General features: G+C 41.3%; 1 protein-coding gene across 19 annotated transcripts in view; it reads right to left on the reverse strand.

The window, feature by feature from the left end:
* The window catches only part of LOC307045308 (uncharacterized protein), an 82,364-nt gene that overhangs the window by 10,648 nt on the left and 50,145 nt on the right, over nucleotides 1–21,571 (reverse strand). The gene's annotated exons all lie outside the window — the stretch shown is intronic.

Here is a 21,571-nt window from a genome sequence, read left to right on the forward strand (position 1 = left end):
GCATGTACGATGATTGGCTAGCTGGGGTGTGATGCCCCTGATCACTTATTGAGATAACATGTGGCACCCGATAATGTTGTCTTCCTGATTGAACTTGCGCTGAGCTACATTAGAATATCACCTCCCATCTTCAGAGCAATCTGACTATTATAACATTAGCGTTAAGAAAGTTTACTTAAATATCTGCCACAACATTAGTAACCGGATCAGAGTAAAATTAAGTACAGTCCGCGGCATATCACATCATAATGTATCATATATTTCCTTATCTGAGTCAGCTGAGCCGTATCTGGCCGTGCAACACTCACAGTGTCACATACTGTATGCAGAAGTATTATTTTAAGCAACACATTAAGTTGACGAAACACTCCGGACAAATGTAATTAAAGTCAGATCCACTCGTGTCTTAGACGGGGCAGTGATATCATAAACCTGTTAATACCCATTCAAACACTTTTTCTTTTTCCAGCTGTATTCACCTTGAAGGTGCGACTATGTGGCTTTTATCCTGGATAAAGCGTTTAAGTCATGGATGTTTAAAGTTTAACTTCTTCGTATGGCTAATATTATAGTTGACTTTTCATTCAGGAAGTATGACAATGCGCTGTCAGTACGCTTCTCCATGTTTGTGATTGTTCGAATGCTCCAGATACCACCCCTTTCATGTGAACGCGCATAGATAGAACTAGATAGGACACGGCTGGCTTGAGCGATCCACTTGATAACCCGCGTCGTAGTACAGTTTAGCGAGAGCGCGTATGTTTTGGATTAGGCCAGGATGGTCTGAATACAGTATTTTACTGTGAAATAATACAGTAACATGTTGTGAAATCCTGGTAATCATTTATCCTGTACATTCACAGTAATTAATTGTGCCTGTATTGATTTCACTGTGAAATTCTAAATTACAGTGTTATATTGTGAACATTACAGGTAAAGACTGTAAATTGGTAAAACAGTAATTTATTGTAAAATATTACAGCTAAATATTGTGAAATCATGGTAATATTTTACAGTGTGCCTCCAGGACTTTTATCTTGTGTTTATCAAATCTATCAGACAGGAGATCTATCTCCTTATATCTGAAAATGTACCATTCAGTAAAATATATATAAAAAACTGAGCAGAAAGTTAAACTGAGGAAGTGTGTGTGTGTGTGTGTGTGTGTGTGTGTGTGTGTGTGTGTGTGTGTGTGTGTGTGTGTGTGTGTGTGTGTGTGTGTGTGTGTGTGACTTAATACATTACATTCAGGGAATGATATCAGATCTGTTTGTTTCTGTTCTCTAGTAGTCTAACATTTCGTTTTTCAGGCAGGTATTGTATGCGTGTTGCTTTAATGCGGAGATATGAGAGAAATATTTTCCTTTCTAAACGCCTGTTATCTGGCTCGATACAGCCCCACTTTGCTTCTGTCTTTTGCTCTCTGACATGCACACACACAGGGCCCTGGCTAACTTGTGGCCCCACGCAAAGTTATATGATGAGGCCGTCTGTGTCGCGAGCATCGACGACGATAGGGTGCTAGTTGAGCCTCACAGCGGCGAAACTGTGGCGCGCACTGTAGGTGCGCCACATTTGCGCTTCAGGTGAGGCTCCCTCCGCACAATGAAGAACCCTCCGCAAAATGAGGCACCCTCCGCAAAATGAGGCACCCTCCGCGAGGTGAGGCCCCATGCAGTCTGCGTGATCGGCCTGTAGGGAGGGGTGGCCCTGCACACACACGCTTATCATCTTACTCACTTTTTCCAACACACATGCTTACCACTACAATGCCTTCTCTGGGCCGAAAAGCATCATAGAAAGTTTCACTTTAGCATTTTCACCTGGCTGCACACAGTTCACCTGTGAGCGCAAACACACAAACTGTTACTATCTCTCTCTCTCTCTAACACACACACACACACACACACACACACACACACACACACACACACACACACACACACACACACACACACACACACACACACACACACACACACACACACACACACACACACGCAAACACACACACACACACACACACACACACACACACACACACACACACACACACACACAGGTTGAATGGAAAGAGGAAGCTTGATATCACAGAGGGACCACCAGAGAGTACTCAACTAAATCAATTATGAATGGCCCAACAGACTGTTGCTTCCCCCTCTCTCGCTCTTTTTTTTCTGTGTGTGTGTTTTTGTGTGTGGCCTGAGACCAGCACACTTTCATAAATATTGAACAGTTATCTTAATGCTTTTATTATAGCCCTACTCACAATGCCCGAGCTTTGTCCTTTTGACTCTTTGTTAGAGGAAGCTGGCCCTCTCTCAATCTCATCTGCTTATATTATAGCTGCTTGGTAGCCAGCTATACCTACTGCCCTGAATTAATGATAGGGACGGAGAGGAGTGGGGGGGCTGTGTGTGTGTGTGTGTGTGTGTGTGTGTGTGTGTGTGTGTGTGTGTGTGTGTGTGTGTGTGTGTGTGTGTGTGTGTGTGTGTGTGTGTGTGTGTGTGTGTGTGTGTGTGTGTGTGTGTGTGTGTGTGTGTGTGTGTGTGTGTGTGTGTGTGTGTGTGTGTGTGTGTGTGTGTGTGTGTGTGTGTAAGGAAAAGCGACAGAGCAAGAGAAGGGAAAAGTAAAGAAGGAGAGAGGCGGGGCGGCGTGTTGTGGTTGGCTGGATGAGACATGCACACCACAAACTATCTATGAATATATGTAAATATGATGGATGTGTTTGGGTCTAATTTCTCCAGCTGCCTCAGCTAACCCCATGTGAGGCGTATCGTGATGAAAACTGTGAACACTTCAATGTGATCTCAGTCTTCCATCACACGACCGGTCCCCACTGCTCTGTTATTGCAGCAACTTTAAAGATGAAGCCATAGAAGTTCCACTTTCAATTTTTTTTTGTTAACTGCACGCTGGTTCAACTGCTACTCCAGCCCTAGAAGGAGTAGCGGAATTAAAAACAAATCAACTTATTTTCTCACTGGAGATGCAGGAAGTTACGCTTTGGTAACTGCTGAAGTTAAAGTAATCTACATTATTGTATGATTAAAAGTTAGATTTCCTCCTTTATTTAATTAAATGGCAGCATGAAACAGTTTACTTTAAAGCTTTTTCTGTACATGTTGTTTATAAGAGCACCAGTGTACTTGTTAGTTACTATAATATGTATGATAATCCAACTATTTATATGTTATTTTCTGTCTCACTAACAACAGGTGGTGCTACACAAATAATTATATAAGTCTGCTAATAAAACAATGTTAATAAGTGTGAATGCAGGATATATTTAGAGGTGGAAGTAGTACTCAGACGATGTACTTAAGTAAAGGTAGCAATACTACAGTGTGTAAATACTCAGTTACATGTAAAAGTACTACCTTCAAAATTGCACTGAAGTAAAAAAAAACATTTAATAACCTAGATCTCCAAAGTAACTTAATATGTAAAATAAATGTAGTGGAATAAAAGTATAGGGTACCATAATGTGAAAATAGTACTTAAGTAAAGTACAAGTACATACATGTTTTAGTTACTTGAGTAAATGTACATTACACCACTGATTATATGAAGGACATTTGGTCTTGCAGTGTACACAGGGAACATGTGCCTGCCTCCATTCTGTCCTCCCTAATTATTTCTCATTTTCCCAAGAAAGTTTCCTGTTCAATTTGCATGTTTGAATCACTGAGCTAAATGCTGCCAATGTATATTACCGGTACTTTTATTATTGCTACACTTTTAAAAGTCCAATGTTGGTCGTGACACCATTTGCCACTTCGAGGCAAACTCATGCAAACATGCTCTGCAAAAATATTTTGTGCGTATCCGAATCAATTTTGGAAGATGTGAGTCAAGCATGATAAGATATTTGCTTCTGTCTGCCTCCAGTGCCACTCTTAGACAGATGTCCTCGAGGCAACCGCCTATATTTATATCATCAAGTCTGTACATGTCAGACTGGAGAAGACTGTCAACTCAGTGCCAAAAGTGGTCATGTGTGGAGAGGAGTGAACATGCTTAGTAAAAGAGGACTGAGCAGTTGTACGAGAGAGTCAAAGCTCAGAGGCTGCCTTTAGTTTCTCAGGTACACACAGACTCATGCCCACTCACTCACACACACAGCAATCAGTCAAACAGTGTCAGCTCTAACATTTCTCTTCGGAGTGTGAGTTCAGCTGTGTTCGTCTAATATTCTCCCAATAAACTGAGCACACTGCCACAGCAGGAGTGTGTGTGACAGGGAGAGAGAGGTAGAGAAATAGCTGCAGATACAAAACTAGAAAAAGCGGGCAGAGTTAGTTTCTGTGTTTTCTGCACTTGTAAAAGTAGCAATCAGCCTGCATTGATTTCCCAGCATCCCATTGTGGTTTAGCGCAAGCCAAATTAATGGCCGATTACAACCCTTTAGCTCGCTTTTCGCAACTTTTTCTTTGCTTTTTCCATTTCCTTCACATTTGAACGTTGTTGCTTTCTCTTTTTATCTTCATCCTCTGAACTACTTTCTTTCCTTGTCTCTACATTAGCTGCCTTTCTACTTCTCCTCTCTTTTTCCTCCTGCCTTCTACTTTCCATCCTTCCTTTTTTACAACATGAACCTCGATTCAAACCTTGTTTCTACCAGAATCAGTTCTCCGTAATATACACTAAAAATTAAACGGTAAATTATGGTACAATTTAAATATGATTTAATTTGGTTTGATTTCAGCATTTGTCTGTCATTTCCCTAAAGAGCTCTGCAGTAGTATTACAGGATGCAGGATGTCTGTCCTCGTATCCTCATAAACAGATTTTTCAGCGCGTAAACATTTTTCTGAGTATTTTGTGGCAGAGCAGAGAGTGATTTTTCAGTGAAACCTTTCTACAAAGTTCTTGTGTGGGATTGGGTTATGAATCCACATGACAGGCCTGAGACAGAGCAAGGCCACTGCACACACACACACACACACACACACACACACACACACACACACACACACACACACACACACACACACACACACACACACACACACACACACACACACACACACACACACACACACACACACACACACACACACACACACACACACACACACACACACACACACACACACACACACACACCTTCTCTTTCTTTGCCCGTTGCTTGTGTCTTATAAACATAGCATGTAGAAACCAGTTTTCCGCTGACAGTGCAATCTCCAACAACAATAACAATCGCTTTTCTGCAGCAGTGGTGGAGCACAGAGCCCTGTGTGTGTGTGTGTGTGTGTGTGTGTGTGTGTGTGTGTGTGTGTGTGTGTGTGTGTGTGTGTGTGTGTGTGTGTGTGTGTGTGTGTGTGTGTGTGTGTGTGTGTGTGTGTGTGTGTGTGTGTGTGTGTGTGTGTGTGTTTGAGAGTTTGCGTGTGACTTCTAGGGGACAGAAGAAAAATGGGCAAGCAGAGACAATGGCAAGGAATACAATTTACATTGTGCTATCCTGCATGGGTCCCTGGAGGGTGCAACTAGGAACCAAGAAATCTCAAGTGTGTGTGTGTGGAGGTGTTTTTTTCTTGTGTGCTATTCGTATACAGTGTGTAGGGTAGGAATTGGTTGACCGTGTGTGTACTAATGTGTGTGCACGCATATGGTACAACATTATTACAAATCTAGTGTAAGTGTGTAGCTTGTTTAGAGGAATAGTAGCATTAGCTGCTTTTTTTACAGACTCCACAGGTTTTCTAACCTGCATCAAGCAGATGTCACCAAAGTTAATCCTTTTCTGTTACTGCAGATCTACGTCAATGCTGCTGCAATTGGCTCAATCCCCAAAGGAAGTTATCTAGGGGAAAAGTGTTTTTTTCCCCACAGATTCAAACAATAAAGTGAAGCTGACGTCGTGGTGACATCACTACCACAGAGAAAGATTGTAGTTTGGGTCAAGTCCTTTGCTGAGTAGGCAAACATGATGATTTAAATGAATGTTTGGTTAAGGTTAGGAAAGAGTTGTCTTTGTTGTTTACAGTTATAAACAAGGACCAGATCCGCACATCCACCCTTTGTTGCTCTATACCTGTTTTTTAGTCTACAACAGATATCTAACTTAAAACTATCATTGATCTATGGACACTGCAGATAGAACAGCTCATGACCCATTGTTTATTTTGACTTTTCATAGGTCTTTTTTTATCCTTGTTACAGAAGCTTTTAATAAAGCACTTTGGTCATATCAGCTCTTAAATATGCTTTTTAAAAAGTACCTCTTTGTGTCTACAATTGCATGTAGGTTTGGTTATAGAATGAACTGTAAACAGTCCAATACAGTCCTGTTGGATTCTTCAATGTGAATGACATGACATATTCTGTCATAAATCACACTTCTGCGGTTGCCGATATGCAGACCGAAGTGCTGATTGGCCAGTTTTCAGTGCTGTCTTCACTTGAATTCAACTCTCCACATTTCAAAATGATGGACAGCAGCACTGTCTTCTGCATATTAATACTGACACACTGAGTACCTGCTCATTTCATTGTGGTCACTCTGAACTCCTGGTATTGGATAAAAGGTAAAGTGTCCACGGAACAGTTTTAAATTGCTTGTCAGACTCATTATGAATGAAAAGTTAGATTCATTTGTTATATTTTACAGGGTTCGTACGGTCATTCAAAACCTGGAAAAGTCATGGAAATTCAAAATGCAAACCCCAGGCCCTGGAAAAGTTATGGAAAACTATATTTTTCCCAACGTTTTGGAAAAGTCATGGCAATTTAACTAAAGTCGCGTCAAATATAATTTACATTTCATCTAATCGCCGAATTCATCTGCGGTCGCGAGCTGTTATGTGCCATCATGACGGTAATGGTGCTCTTTTTTTTATATATTATAATGAAGCGTGAGCTATGTGCTCGAGTCTTCCTGTCTGTTGGCCGAACTCTGCTGCTCCGCGATGAGGGTCTAACTTCAACAGCTACATTACCTATGGGTGCGTTCGTTAATAGTAACTGTGTGGTCCGGAGTCACTGGTGAACAGCTGTTAGAACAGTTCAGGTATTCAGAGCAGAGCTCCCTGTCGGAACGGCAGAGCGTGATGTGCACTGAAAAGATTTTCTGTCGCAATATTAAGCAATCGTTGAGCAAGCTAGCTAGCATACATTGTCACAGGGCTGCCAACCTTTGAGTGAGATTTTTTTTGGGACCTAACCTCCTCTAGGGGGGTCCGGGGGCATGCTCCCCCGGGAAGATTAAGGTCTGCAGACCTTATTTTCCTGTTCCATGTTAAAATAAAAAATGTTTAAGTAATTGTTTTGGTCGTGGACAATTGGGTAAAGGTCATGGAGAAGTCATGGAAAAGTCATTGAAAATTAGGGATGCTCCGATCGCCAATTTTGGGGCCGATCGCCGGAATCAGTATCAGCCGATACCGATCGCCGATCCGATCGAGTGAGCGGGGCCTATGAGGATCTTCCATTTAAAGTGATGTTTACAACTCAGTGAATGGGGCTCATTCACTGGCGCTTCACAAACAACAACCAAAATAATTATTACATTCAAATGATTATTATTATCATTTTTCAAGTTTACATTAACTTTGGATAATAACACGGGAGAAATTAGCTGAAGCGCTCTCTTTTCCTCTCTTTTCCTCTCTCCCCCTCTCTCTCTCCCTCTCTCTCTCTCTCTCCTGACAGCCTGTCAGTATCGTCTCATGCAGCTCAATGATCCAGTTGACCCGACAAGAATAATTATATTTATAACTAGTTTAGCTTATTCCAGAGGTAGAAAAAATAGCTAAGTTTGTTAGGTCTAACTCTTATCTAGTTTCAACCGGGTCCGTCTGGTTTTCCATGGTTTTGGTCCGGCCTCCTCCGGCGTCATACCCTAACAGGCGCGTTTCAGAAGCATTTCAGAAGCGGAGCGTCTTGCGGCGATCGCGGCGCGTTTCTTTGAGGGTAAAAATAAGTCCCATGACAAACTGGGAGAAAAATATATTTATGAAAACATTAAGTAAAATCTGTATTCCTATTTACAAATCACTTCATACTGTTTAATTTCTTACGGTTATTGAATACAATTATATAAAAATAATCTCTGCATTGTTTAGTTAGTTCTTGGTGCAGTTTGAGAATGTAAAATTGGTCCAGTCTCCTCTGATGTTACACTACAACCTGCCTGTGAGACACAGTCCAACCACACATCTCCAACACATAGGCCTAATAATAATAATAATAATAATAATAATAATACATTATATTTATAGCCTACAGGCCTAGCACTTTTCTACAACTCAAAGACGCTTGCACGCTTACACATGTCCTGCAATACACATGCTGCAGCTGCCCAGCTGCTCACTGTTTGTAAAAGTAAATAAATAGTATTTTCATTTCAATAATGTAGCTACTTTCTATACCCTGCCTCATAAACAATACTGACATCCCTGTGCTCCTCCGAGTCTGGGGGTCCGGGGATGTGAGGACAGCGCGAGGACACAGACAGGGAGGCTGCTTCACTTCATAAAAGGCGGTCAATAACAACACATGAGCTAAAACGCTTAATAACCTTCATTACGTGTTAGAGAAAGAACATAAGAAAGTTTGACAAAGATGAGGCTGTTAAACGGGCAGCGAATCCGCTGTGTGTAGAAAGAGAGAGAGAGAGACGCTGAGCTGCACCATGCAGCGAACAGCTGATACGGAGCATAGAGAGAGAGCTGCGGTCCGCGGGGCTCCGCCTCCTGTCCTCACAACTCTTATTAATCACGGTACCGGCCAATTGTTATTTGTTCCTACTCGGAACCGAGTTTTGCTTCCCAACCCAGCCACTGTGCTACACTTCCCGCCCCGCTCCGCCCGCCCCACCTAACTGTACAGAAAGCGGCGAGATCCATTTCCTTAGGAATCGACAAGCAGAACCGAAACTAACATTTCTAAACGAACAATGGCGGACACGTAGAATTTGCGAATGAGTTCTGCCTTTTGTAAACTGAATTTATCAATAATTTGTCAATAAATCAGGGCGAAAAACGTCACTTATTTGCCGGATATTGTAAATAACACGTCCCGGACGGTGGGACGTGTACTTTTTCGCACACTAATCCCCCACATATACTAATTTTGCAGACGCCCCCTCCTTCATCACAACCAGGGCCGTATCCAGGATTTCCTAAATACCGAGGTCCAAGACACCCCCCGAGATTTTTGTGATTTTCATAATCTAGTTAGGTGCTTTTTAAGTCCTGTGGGGGGTCACACATTGGATAATATATTGATTTCAAACCATGTCAGTGGGCTGACAATGTCAGCATAAATTATTTTTGAAAGTGTAATACATAAACATCAGCTGATTGTTACTATTATGATCTGGACATGCAGAAGAGGCTAAAATGATCACAAAACATTGTGAACATTCATTTTCCATGTCTCTCTCTCCTTTCCATAACCTGCCTAATTAAAAGCAATTCAGCAATTTAGTTCATTTCACTTGTTTGTTTGCATTCTTTTTGTCATTGAAATCTGTTTTGTTTGATTCTCAAAAGAGAACAAAGATGTAAGCAAATTGTGTTTTATACAATAGTATGTTATTATGACATCATAACTACAATATATGTATGTTGTTTACAATTATGCCTACTGTAAATTAAGACTATAGAATATATATATATATAGATAGATAGATGGAGATGGGGTTACTAAGCTTACATTATTTTGTGTGACTGTACCTGCAGTTCCTCCCTGACTTCCATCACTTTCCCTCTCTCTCTTTCTCTCTGCCTGTCCTGTCTCTTCCTGACTAAAGCTGAACTTAGACTGACGTAGTCTTTTCATTATATCTGAGTCAGTGTAAAAATAAAACAATACAATGTTATATCTCCATTGTTTTACTCAAATTGAAATGAAAGAAAAGCATTAAAACGTTTGTTAAAAGATAATCCTTCTGACATTGGATGAATGTAATTAACTTTAGCTCTCTAGCTATTTTATTCACGCAATTTAAACCAAAGTATAGCAGCCTATAGCTGCAATATAAGTTATTGTGCATGTTGTCGGACGTGCACTGACTAACGTAGAGCGTTCAGACAGGATCTGCTGGTCATATGATGTCCTGATGAACAGAAACAGAAGCAGCCCGCTGGACTCAGATCTCTAGATACTTCATCACTCCTTCGCTGCTCCGGTACAAGTCCGGGCTGCGGTGGTTTGTTGATACATGTCGTCTTCTTCTGTTTGCTTTAATCGAGGCTACGTAGTTATGCAGACCCTATCCCTCCGTAGTCTTTCAAGTAGGAGGAGAAATGCCAGCGTTCTCCTCCGGTTTACAGGCACTGTGTCAATTATATATATAGAATAATTATGATGATAAATGCATTTTTTTACCACGAAAATACAGCAACACATCTTTGATTCATGTCGTTTATAACTGGGATATTATAATTATTATTAACTTTGTCTGTACAAAGTAGCCTGTCCAGGAAATATGCCCAAATCAACAAAAACTGCGAGCCGGCAGGCAAGACGCTCCGCTTCTGAAATGCTTCTGAAACGCGTCCGGTAGGGTATGACGCCGGAGGAGGCCGGACCAAAACCGCGGCGCTGCCGTAACGCGCCGCAGGCGGACCCGGTAGAATCTAGCGGTTACGCGGTGGAAATTAGGGGTTAGTGTGTGTTTCGCTCCGCTCACCAGTCCATGACAGCGGGTAGAGCTGCAGGAATTCTGCTTCACACACGTTGCATACCGCTATTTTATTGTCTGGTGAAGCCATTTTGCCGAGCTTGTTTCGCCGCGCACAGAGAAAAGTGTCATGTATTTTATGTCATAATTTCGCCTCTTGCGGTCGGCATTTTTAGAGAGCACCGATCGATCGTCCGATATTGATCGGCCGGCCGATCGATCGGAGCATCCCTATTGAAAATCATTGGTGAAAAAGTGTTTGAACACTGATTTTAGAACTGTCATCATATCGCCTCAGACAGGCTTGCAAAGTGGAGCTCTTAGTGTGTCTGTGAGCGTGTGTGTGTGTCTATGTGTGTGTGTTTTTTCAGTTGTAAAATTAACAGCTGGCATTTCTCTCTTAGACTCTGCAACAAGCATGCAAAACTCGTATGCAGTCTCATCAAGTATAGACACATAGGCTAATATGAATGCACTGTACATTTGTGTGCTGCAAACACTCCATCTGGGCCGTGTGTGTGTGTGTGTGTGAGTGAGCTTAATGAAGGGGAGTCTCAGAAGGATTTAGAAATCCACTTGGGAGCCTTAAAGATGGCTTGTTAGCTAAGTAACAATGCTTCAAAACACAAATTTCTGCAAGCTTTCTTTGAAAAGGAATACTCATTATCTTTCTCCTACTGTAGACACACACTGCACACACACACACACACACACACACACGCACACGCACACACACGCACGCACACACACGCACACACACACACAGCTTTTGACAAAACATCATATTTTATTGCTCTTCTCATTCTATGAATAAGCAACCCAGTCTCACGGCATTTTGTGTTGTAGTCACGGCATTTAATCTATTGGTTCGGGTTCACCAACACAATTTTCCCCTTTTTTTCGTGTCACACAGAACGATTTTAAAAGCAATGTATTTATATTGGTAGTATGTTTCGTGCCTGCAGCACGTCTTTTTGTCCATTCGGGTCTTGGAAGACCGGAAGCTGTGGGGTTCATAAAAACATGTTCTTACTCAATATCAAGCCACGATTATTGTTTTTATTTTAAATCGTATAATGTCTGACTTTTAGTGTCGTCTGTGAGGAAAATAAATGGGGCTCAGAGCCTCAGGATACTGAAATCTGTATTTTTTTCCTTCTAATTTATTATTCTTTTCTAAATAACACACTATTATTTACTCACCAATAACACACAATTATCCTTGCTTTTATTTATTTGTTTGATTTCATAATCTCTGGCTTTTTTGGTGTCCGTCAGGAACTGAATTTCAAAATAAAAATAACCGGAAACAGACGTAGATACACAGCCACTGAACTGATGACCCAAGATCCTCAGCTATGGTTTAAGCTCGCTGATTGGATGTCTTAGCCGCAATGCATGTAGGGATATGGTGTTAATGCCATATCCAATCCGAAAAACATTTCTGAGTTTAGGATGGCCGAAGACACTACACTACCCATAATCCCCAGCTATTGTTTAGGACTACTGTCCCCGTGATTAATCTTCGAGCTCTCGGATTGGATGTTGGAGTGGCAGTGCGCCAAGGTTCCCCCGAGCGTAAACAGCTCTTTGAAATGGAACGAAATCACGCCAGACTATCCAAAACTGGAATCGAACGCCCCCCCAGAACTACACATGCTGGCTATTGTGTTTCGCAAAATGTTCTATGGGACGTCTTTACCGAACGTTTTTGTTTTTCCCACAATTAGAAGTTGCCAGTATTAAACACATTGACGTTATCAAATGTAAAACATATAATTAATAAATGGGTTAAAATCGCTTGTATCCATAATGCGCAGCATTAATATATACCCACATGACAGCTCATTGTTACTTTGTAATTCTACTCCACTACAATTCAGAGGTTAACCTGGTATTTTGACTCCACTACATTTATTTGAGTTACTTAGCAGATTCTGATTAATGATGTGAAATATAAACAACCCTTAAATCAGACTTTAGTTACACCTGAGTAAAATTCAGGGAAGGTGATTGTCAAGTGCCAACAATCAGGAGAGATGTTTGATAGTTGGTGCTTGAGAAGACTAAACATGTATCTGTTGACATGAATGGAAACAAGTAATAAAGTATATTCATTATTCGTTATTCTCTACTAATAGTTCATTAAAGACTGTATAATGGCTATTTTGCACATCCCTTTCAAGATTTCAAGACTTTCTAAGGTCTATTGACATATCATATACAGATGGTTTAGTTATGCAATGAATGAAAAACTTGGGTCGCAGGTTCCTCAACAGCGCATTAAAAGACATCTATCAATATGTGTGTATACCTCGACCATTAAACTGTCATATTCTGCACATTTATTATACTATCTACATACATAAGAGTATCATTCATATGTATAATATCAGTTAAAATAAGTGCTTCAACATAGTTAACATTTCAGGAAAGCAATATAGACGTTAAATACTTTGTCAGGCTTAATATTTATCTTTTGATACCCCCAAAGCTTTTTTCTTATTTAAAAGAAGACCTTAATCTAAAGTATTATTAAATATTTTAAATAAAGGTTAATTCGTTTTTCTGTTTTGCACCTCCTCCTATAAATTTCTTTGTACATCCTGCACTAAACTTTTTTATTGGAGAGATCACTTATAATATCTTCTTGATTTTTTATATTCTATATTTCTATCATTGACCTTCTACTTTCCCCCTATGAAAGTATGTACTCTATATATTTTTTTAATCAAATATAACACATAAAAACAATAATTAAATAACGTGCTTTAACTACTAGGCGGTGCACACAAGGTACAACAGCCATAATAACTTTGTATTATTAGTGTAGGACACTTGTGTATGTACAACATCTGAGGATGTGTAGTTTTATTCATGATTTCACATAATTTTACAGCATATTGCTATATTATTTCAGACTCAGTATTTACATTCAAAGAAAATCAGTAATATCTTTAAAAACTACAAGTCCTTTTATATTAGCTGTGCACCGTTATGGTGTAAATATAACCTATCTACGAATTAGATCAAATGTAAAAGTCAGCCGAATTAGTGTTGATACTGCGAGGAGACGTATTGTGTGAAGAGAAATTGAAGATGTTTTTTGATTGTTGATCAGCACACGGTTTCTACACGGACCACTATTGCTGTAAGCATGTTGTAACTTCCGGTTGTTGTTGTCATCTCCGGGTATCCCGTGTGCCTGTTCTGTTGCTGATAGCTTATTATCTTAACTTAATCGATCGTTTTAAAACTCTTGATCACGTTAACTGCCTGACGTTGTAATCACACGTTACTACAGCTTAAGCACTCACAACTCTCCTTCTCTTAGCGACTGTAACTCCACAGTTGCCTATACTCTTTTCGGGTTTGCTAACGGTAGCTACTTTAGCTTGATAGCTAGCCATGGCTCTTTCCCCACCCTCGGGTGCTATTTCCTGCTCTAACTGTCTCATGTTTGGTTACTTCCCTACCTCCTTTACTGGTACCGATACATGTGTTAAATGTAGTATAGTTGTTAGGTTGGAGGCGGGAATCATAGCCATAGAAGCCCGGCTCCGCATCTTAGAAAATAACTCAGCTACAGTAAAGCCCATGTTAGCCGGTGCGGACCGGCAAAAGGTAGCTCCTCTTAGCCGTCCCCCGGCAACTCCCGAGCAGCAGGGAGATTGGGCGACTGTTCAGAACGGGCATAACGCGAAACCCGCAGGTCCCCACCAACCCGTTCACGTATCTAACAGATATTCCCCACTCAGCGAGACACCCGCTGAGAAGCCAACTCTGGTTATTGCTAGCTCTATTATGAGACACGTGAATTTAGAGACCGAAGCGTCCACAGTCACATGCATTCCGGGGGCCAGAGCGGGCGACGTTGAGGCGCATCTTAGACTGCTGGCTAAAAATAAACGTAAATACAGTAGGATTGTTATTCACGTCGGTGGTAATGATGTTCGTTTACGCCAATCAGAATGCACCAAACTTAATGTGGCGTCGGTGTGTAGTTATGCTAAAACAATGTTGGACACCGTAATCTTCTCTGGTCCCCTCCCCAATCTGATCAATGATGACATGTATAGCCGCATGTCATCATTTCAGCGCTGGTTGTCTTGGTGGTGCCCAGCAAACAATGTGGGCTTCGTAAATAATTGGACAGCCTACTGGGGAAAACCTGGTCTGATTAAGAGAGACGGCATTCATCCTACTTTGGAAGGTGCAAATCTCATTTCGGCAAACATTTCAGGGCTTTGTGGACTTAATCCATGACAAACTGGAGTTGAGACCAGGAGGCAGTCGCAGTCTTACACGCTTGTGTGCGCTCTCTCCTAGGCAGTCATCCATAGGAATCCCGAACCCAATAAAATACCCAATATTAACGGGGTGTGTGTCTGCCCAAGGACAATTTAAGGTAAAACCTAATAGAGGTGTCATACATAATAACCTAATAAAAGTAAATGTAACAACTACTACAGTGCAACAAAACAGGAAGATGAAATGTGGTCTCTTAAACATAAGATCTCTAGCATCTAAAGCAATATTGGTAAATGATTTAATATCAGATTATAATATTGATATATGCTGTCTCACTGAAACTTGGTTGAGACATGAAGAATATGTCAGCATAAATGAGGCCACTCCACCCAGCCATATCAATACTCATATTGCCCGAGGCACGGGCCGAGGAGGTGGAGTTGCAGCAATCTTTGACTCAAGTTTACTTATCAATACTAAACAAAAATGTAATTATACCTCCTTTGAAAGCCTTGTTTTTAGTCTTACGCATCCGACCTGGAAAACTTTGCAGCCAATCTTATTTGTTACAGTGTACCGTGCACCAGGTCCTTATTCAGAATTCTTATCAGAATTCTCTGAGTTTTTATCAGCTTTGGTACTTAAAACAGATAAAGTAATTATCGTAGGTGACTTTAATATTCATGTTGACGATGATAAAAATAGCCTTACTGTTGCATTTAACTCTATATTAGATTCTGTTGGTTTCTGTCAGAGTGTAAATAAACCAACCCACTGCTATAATCACACTCTTGACCTTGTTCTGACTTATGGTATTGAAATTGAGCAACTATTAGTCGAACCGCATAATCCTGCTTTATCCGACCATTTCTTAGTAACTTTTGAAGTACTGTTACTAGACTACAAAGCATTAGTCAAAAGCTCCTGCAGCAGAAACCTATCTGTTAGTGCTATAGCCACATTTAAGGAAGAGATTCCACCAATACTTAACTCGATAGCATGTCTGCATGTAAGGGAGGAAACTTATACAAAATGTACACCACCCCAAATTGATCATGTTGTTGATAGTGCTACAGATGCGCTGCGAATAAAATTAGACTCTGTTGCTCCTTTGAAAAAGAAGAAAATAAAACAACATAGATTAGCTCCATGGCATAATGCCGAAACCCGCAAAATAAAGCAAAAGTCGAGACAACTTGAAAGGATATGGCGTTCCACTAAACTTGAAGAATCTCGTTTAATTTGGCATATTACTCTCAATGAATATAAGAAAGCACTGCGTAAAGCGAGAGCAGCCTACTACTCTTCATTAATAGATGAGAATAAGAATAATGCAAGATTTCTTTTCAGCACTGTAGCCAGGCTGACAGAGAGCCACAGCTCGATTGAGCCTTCTATTCCCATAGCACTCAGTAGTTATGATTTTATGTGCTTTTTTAACAATAAAATTGTTACTCTTAGAAACAAAATTAATGACCTCTTGCCTTTGACCAGTATAGTGTTATCAACAGCTCCCGGAAACGTAAGTTCTAGTATTACACTAGATAGTAAACTAGAATGCTTTTCAGCCATAAACCTTGAACAATTAAATTCAATGATTATCTCTTCCAAACCATCAACGTGTATCTTAGACCCGGTTCCAACTAAGCTGTTAAAATAAGTTTTTCCATTAATTAGCACTTCTTTATTAAATATTATGAATATGTCTTTATTATCCGGCTATGTTCCACAATCATTCAAAGTAGCAGTGATAAAATCGCTTCTTAAAAAGCACAACCTCGATCCAGAGGTTTTAGCCAACTATAGACCTATTTCTAATCTTCCGTTCCTCTCAAAGATTCTTGAGAAAGCAGTCACAAAACAGCTGTGTGATTACTTAAAAAACTATGATTTAATTGAAGATTTTCAGTCTGGCTTTAGAACACATCATAGCACAGAGACAGCTCTGGTTAAAGTCACAAATGACATTCTAATAGCCTCAGCCTCTATTCTTGTTTTGCTCGATCTCAGTGCTGCATTTGATACTATCGACCATGATATCCTATTGCAAAGACTAGAGCACTTAGTTGGCATACAGGGAACTGCTTTAGGCTGGTTTAGGTCCTATCTATCTGAACGCTCTCAGTTTGTACGTGTCAACGATGAATCTTCCACGCAAACCAAAGTTAGCCCTGGAGTGCCACAGGGCTCAGTGCTTGGACCTATTTTGTTCACACTATATATGCTTCTGTTAGGCAATATTATAAGGAATCATTCTGTAAACTTTCATTGTTATGCGGATGATACTCAACTATATTTATCAATCAAGCCTGATGAAATTAATCATCTAAATAAAATTCAAGAAAGGCATTCCTCAAGGACTTAAAAACGTGGATGACCTTACATTTTTTGATGTTAAACAAGAACAAAACTGAAGTTATTGTACTTGGCCCGAAGAATCTACGAAACAAATTATGTAAAGATATACTAACTATGGATGGCATTAATTTGGCCTCCAGTGAGACTGTAAGGAATCTTGGTGTTATATTTGATCAGGATTTATCCTTTAACACCCACATAAAATCAATTTCAAGGACCGCCTACTTCCATCTACGTAACATTGCAAAAATCAGGCATATCTTGCCTCAAAACGATGCAGAGAAACTAGTCCATGCATTTGTTACTTCAAGGCTGGATTATTGCAACTCCTTATTATCAGGGTGTACCAAGAAGTCAGTCAAGTCGCTTCAGCTGATTCAAAATGCTGCAGCTCGTTTACTAACCAGAGTTAGGAAAAGGGACCACATTACTCCTGTTCTGGCTGCCTTACACTGGCTCCCTATAGAACATAGGATAGAATTTAAAATTCTTCTTCCCGCCTACAAAGCCCTTAATGGGCAGGCGCCATCTTACCTTAAAGAACTCATCACCTCATACCCTATTGTCCTACTAGGGCATTGCGTTCCAAGAATGCAGGGTTATTGGTTGTTCCTAGAGTCTCTAAAAGTACAATGGGAGCCAGAGCCTTTTCTTATCAAACTCCACTTTTGTGGAATCAGCTTCCAGTTTGTGTTCGGGCGGCAGACACCCTATCCGTTTTTAAGAGTGCGCTTAAAGAGCATCTTGCAGGTTTTTATTTATTCTACATTTATGCTTAAACTTGCTTGAAAATTACAATTAAAAAAGTCAATGCAGGATCTGATATGTTTTACGAGACATAAGGGCAGGAATTCAGAGGGAAAGGAGCAATTTTGAGCTCTGCTCTTAAAAAGGTCATTTTTTAAGGTCATACGTCAAACGCGTCATATTACATCACGCAGGGGACACATCTCCGCTCTCTGACCGCGGGTATAGTAGAGTTGCGTTGAGTAGAGCGGTTGTGTTTTAAGGAGCTGGTATTTTTCGGTAGTTTTACATTGTATTTCACCATTTGTAATCATGGTGCAGTATTGTGTTTGTGCAGGTTGCACAAATACCAGCCTGTCAGGACATCGAGTCCACAGTAAAAAGGACCGGAGCTAGCGTTGGTTCCTGGGTGCGTTGTGCATCCACCTCCCTGCAGCACATACTCTCCACAGCTTTATCAGGAAACCGTATTACTTCTCTCTCCCCCCCTTCGCTGCTCTCTCTCTCTCTCTCCTCCGGTACACGGCACCGTAAGACATTGCATTTGGTAACGCTGTGGTGGCTGTGCACCCTCCCCGACTACACACCTGCTCTCCATCAAGCCATTTACAACGGCATATAAACGGAGGCTCCACAACCTTTCTCCGCCAGATCGTCAAGTATCAGCCGTATCTCGCGTCTCTCCTCCGGTACACAGCACCGTAGTGTGGAGTTGCATTAGGTAACGCGAGATACGGCTGATACTTGCGCATTAGTTTCTGTTATGGATCAGTATCAACAGTCCTGCCAGTAACGTTACTATATTATCAATACTACTTTAGTTATAGCCTGATATATGATAGCTAACTTCACAATGTTGTGATGTGACGTTAGCTAACATTCTGTAGCTAACGCCGGTCACTCACCAAGATAGCTGCCCAGTTCTCCACTGGTTCTCCTCACACCATAGCTCAATTTCTCTCCGATGGCCGTTATTTCTTCTATTCCTTGGCTGCTCCTGGTCTCTTGGACGCCTAGCAGGCTCATAATTATAAGGTTGTGGTCCGTCATATGCATTCGAATATTCATGTTCAACTTCTTCTGTGTCGAAACTAGCATTGGGATCCATGTTTATTAATACGTTACACCGGCCGCTCTCCCCCTTGTGTCCCCGTGTTACGTCACACGCGGGAGGTCACGTGCCGAGGCTTTTTTATGCGGAAGTGAACATTTCTTACAAAAACGACGCCAGATGTCACTGTAGTGTATATTTCTGTATATTTTTTTGAAAATCTAGTGTATTCATAATTTTCCTACACATTTATTCACAGGTGTCTTTAACCTGGAAGTTGCTCTTTAAGACCTTCCTTTTTGATAAAGCTTATAGTTAGGGCTGATTAGATTCAGCCCCTAGTTTTGCTGATATAGGCTTAGTTTGTCGGGGGACATCTTACTTCTTCCTTCTCTCTGTCTAGACCTGTGTACTCTCATGTTCCGATTAACCCAGCTTCCCCAAATTTCTTTCTTTTTGGTGTCTATATACGCCGGGATCCGGAGTCATGGATGATCCTGCGGTCCTGTGTCATGGATCGCGAGTCCTGGATCTTGAGTCGTGGCTGTGGTCCTGGATCATAAGTCCTGGATGGATATCCTCGTGGATTCATCTTCGTATTATACACACATGCATTTCCAAACATTTGGACTACCTATGTTGCAAATGTTTTATCTTTTCAATTTACACACGGCATCTATTGCACGTCTGTCCGTCCTGGGAGAGGGATCCCTCCTCGGTTGCTCTCCCTGAGGTTTCTCCCATTTTTCCCTTTAAACTGTGGGTTTTTTCTGGAAGTTTTTCCTTGTACGATGTGAGGGTCTAAGGACAGAGGGTGTCGTATTGTCATACTGATATTCTGTACAAACTTTGAAGTCCACTGAGACAAATGTAACATTTGTGATATTGGGCTATATAAATAAACATTGATTGATTGATTGATTGATTGATTGATTGATTGATTGATTGATTGTTGATATATTTATGATCCACGTCATGTATTCAGTTTCGGCGGCATTTCTTCCAGTTTTTCCAAAGGTCTTCTCATCAGGGCTCTATAAATAAAGAACTACGGCAGATCTGTAATATGTAATGCAGCCGCATCGTGTACTACAATGCCGTTATATGATAATTTCCAAAGAGAAAAGCAAAAACGCTCGGAATAAAGTATTATCTTCTTTTTAAAAAAAAGTTTTTCGGTTTTTATATGGCATGAACACCATATCCTTACATGCATTGCGGCTAAAACATCCAATCGGCAAGCTTAAACCATAGCTGAGGATCTTGGGTAATCAGTTCAGTGGCTGTGTATTGTAATGATGTTTCCGGTTATTTTTATTTTGAAATTCAGTTCCTGACGGACGCCAAAAAAGCCAGAGATTATGGAATTAAACAAATAAATAAAAACAAGGATAATTGTGTGTTATTGGTGAATAAATAACAGTGTGTTATTTAGAAAAGAATAACAAATTAGAAGGAAAAAAAGATTTAAAAAATTACAGATTTCAGTATTCTGAGGCTCTGAGCCCCATTTCTTTTCCTCACAGACGAAAAAAAAAGTCCGACATTATACGATTTAAAATAAAAACAATAATCGTGAACGTCACCTCTCTGGGGGGGAAGGAGTCGGAGCTTGTGCGGGAGGTGGAGCGTTACCAGTTGGATCTGGTTGGGCTCACCTCTACGCACAGCGTCGGCTCTGGAACCTTACTTCTGGATAGGGGTTGGACTCTATTCTTCTCCGGAGTTGCTCAAGGTGTGAGGCGCTGGGCGGGTGTGGGGATACTCACAAGTCCCCAGTTGGGTGCTTCGTTGTTGGAGTCTACCCCAGTGGACGAGAGGGTTGCCTCCCTACGCCTGCGGGTTATGGGGGGGAAAACTCTGACTGTTGTGTGTGCTTATGCACCCAACAGCAGTTCAGAGTATACGGCCTTCTTGGAGACCCTGGAAAGAGTCCTGTATGGGGCTCCTGAAGAGGACTCTTTAATCTTGCTGGGAGACTTCAACGCACATGTGGGCAATGATGGAGACACTTGGAGGGGAGTGATTGGGAGGAACGGCCCCCCTGATCTGAACCGGAGTGGTGGTTTGTTTCTGGACTTCTGTGCTAGTCATGGATTGGCCATAACAAACACCATGTTCGAACATAAGGATGCTCATAAGTGTACGTGGTACCAGAGCACCCTAGGCAGAAGGTCCATGATCGATTTTGTTATCGTATCATCGGACCTGAGGCCGTATGTTTTGGACACTCGGGTAAAGAGAGGGGCGGAGTTGTCAACTGATCACCATCTGGTGGTGAGTTGGGTCGAGTGGCGGGGGAAGCCTCTGGATAGACCTGGTAAGCCCAAACGTGTAGTTCGGGTGAACTGGGAACGTCTGGAGGAGGCCCAAGTTCAGGAGGCCTTCAACTCACACCTCCGGCGGAGCTTTTCGGGCATTCCTGTGGAGGTTGGGGACATTGAACCAGAGTGGTCGGTGTTCAAAGCCTCTATTGCCGAAGCCGCGGCGGGGAGCTGCGGTCTCAAGGTCCTAGGTGCCTCAAGGGGCGGTAA

The sequence above is a fragment of the Notothenia rossii genome (genome assembly GCF_949606895.1).
Source record: "Notothenia rossii genome assembly, chromosome: 6".
Classification (NCBI taxonomy): domain Eukaryota; kingdom Metazoa; phylum Chordata; class Actinopteri; order Perciformes; family Nototheniidae; genus Notothenia; species Notothenia rossii.